The sequence below is a fragment of the Sinocyclocheilus grahami genome, unplaced genomic scaffold, assembly GCF_001515645.1.
Source record: "Sinocyclocheilus grahami isolate Dianchi unplaced genomic scaffold, SAMN03320097.WGS_v1.1 scaffold1311.1, whole genome shotgun sequence".
Classification (NCBI taxonomy): Eukaryota; Metazoa; Chordata; class Actinopteri; order Cypriniformes; family Cyprinidae; genus Sinocyclocheilus; species Sinocyclocheilus grahami.
Window position 1 is genome coordinate 214,121 of NW_015506490.1, and position 2,570 is coordinate 216,690.

The following is a 2,570-nucleotide window of genomic DNA, read 5'->3' on the forward strand; positions in this document are numbered from 1 at the left end:
GCTTTGACAAAACAAAAGGAGCTGAAACCGATATAAATAGCTGTTGGTTTATATTATTGTCACATTCGCTACTGTGCAGGAGCACAGAACGAGGAGACTTTAATGACATCCAGGGAAACACACGTAGTAGAGGAGGTTGACTTTAAATACTGGAGCAAATGAAGATAATTAACAAAACACAGCTGGAAACAAATGATGAACTAATCAGGGAACATAATGGGAACAGGAAGGACCAAATAAGGGCATAAGGAAACACATGGGGAAATCAGGACATGGAGTACATGGAACAAAGAAACACAAACAGGTCCATAACCCTGACAATTATAGTCATGAATATTAAAAACAGAAAACAGTTCATCCAGTTAGAGGACACAAGATTTTCTACCTAATTACCTCTTGTTTTCTAAACTAGTCATCTCTGGCATAGTTCACTCAAAAAATGAAAATTTACTCACCCTCATGTTGATCTAAACCTGTATGACTTCTGTGAATAATGAAATAGTGATATTTTTAAATCGTTTATTTTTTTTTTTTAATGCAGGAGTCCAAATAGCATTGGCATCCAATGTCATTTGGACTCCAGCATTTTTCAGAATAGCTTCTTATGTGTTCTGCAAAAGAACAAAAGTCACGTAGTATTAAAATAACATGATGTTGAGTAAATAAAGAAAGAATTTTCATTTTAGGGTAAAGTTGGGAAAGGAGAAGTATTTTAACATTGTTTTGCACATAGAGAACTACAAAGAAACTGCTGATCCATTCAACTGGCACCTACTACTTTCAGGCAGCACCTGAAAACCTCAGGCCAGTTGGACATCAAGCTTTTTGATCTGCCACAAATGGCACATTTTCAATTGATCTAACCATAGCCACAAAGCCAGCCTTGGCAGATCTGCAGATGTCTACCACCAGGTACCTGAACAGCCTGAAACCAATGAGAATTATGGAGCAGACTCTTAAACAGAGACCCAATGTGAGCGTTTTCCCCCTCGGGTGGCAGAAAACTTTTATTTGAACATGTGGATTCCCCTGCCATATCCCACATCTGCCATCATGAATGAGATTGGCTTTGTTACGAGTGCTCCGATAAACTCCTGGCAGCACTTTGTTTGTTTGCGAGGAGAAAATGAGGGGAATTTATCAGTGGGTTCATCTGTGGTTTTAACTCTGTCAAAAACTGTTTGTGTTGCGGATGTTCAAATGTGTCCAAACGCAGATAAAAACTGTGTTTCAGATTATAACTCGTGATAGTTCAATCTCCATTTAGATTTGTGTTTTTGCCTGTAACCTCTAAAAGTTTTCAGGGTTGTAAGATAAGATCAAAGGGATTTTTACGTCTTTATAAAAGCGGAGGCTGGAGGACTGAGGAGAAAAGCGCCGGTTCAAGTGCTGTAAGAGTGTCTTATTCGGAGCTGTAGAATCTCGTCTTGAAGGTGAGACTTGTTTCTGGATTGGCCGGGGCAGATCACATGACCTCTGGCCACCAAGATTAATAGAGCAGCAGAAATGGGGTCGATCAATACCCTGCTGCCTGAAGACAAATAGCATGGTTTCAATCCACCATTAAATTTGCCCTTGTTGACCTGCTGTTGATCAAAGGGAACACAAACCGCTCTTCGGACTCCATACATGATTGTTAAAGCTTCATTCAGTGCACACTTCTTCATTCCAGGTTGACTTAATCATGTTCCATAAAGAGATAGATAGATAGTCTGTGAGGCTTATATAGTCTCTCATTTCATGACTGGCATGTAATGTAGCATATGGCATCAAATTGAGTGGCATATTGCTAGATCATCAGGTTTTCTTCAAGGCAGAAAAAGAAATTCACAAAAAAAAGAGGTACAAGATTCCCCTCAGGCTGAAAGTCCCACTGGAGCATGACAGTCTGGGATGCTTGGTATAGACAGCGCAGTTGATTCAAAGATGTGTTACATATCATATATATTTTACTGATATGTGAAGGATACTACATCTAGTGTGTACAGTACTAAAAGCTAAGGAAATAATGAAGAAGAAAAAAAGAAAACGATTGTGTCATATTTACTCAACTTCATGTCGTTAAAAATCTGTGACTTTCTTATATATTTATATATATATATGTATATGTGTGTGTGCATTTATAAAATTAGCCAATTAAAATTATTTATATTATGACATGATAGCAGATAAATGGCCGATATTAAAATGCTATACTATTTCGTCTAAATAAAATTAGACAAATAAAACTAAAATCTGTAGTTTTAAATGATGAATGAAAATGAACAAATAAATATACAATATTGACTGATATATATGCAAAAAATAATAATAATAACAATAATAAATAAAACTAACCAATATGGTCCTCATATATATTATGCATTTATAATTCAACGCAATAATTTTGTGTAAGGACCTGACCGAAAACAATCTTGCCAGTAAACTCTGAAATGTGGAAAAGAGCAGCAAAAAAACCTGAACTCAAGACCTGGTGGATTGATACTCATCCCCTGAGGATCTGAATGGTAAAAAACAAGGAAATATGACAGGGTGACAAGTATTTGAAACTGACAGTGAAAGTGAGAACA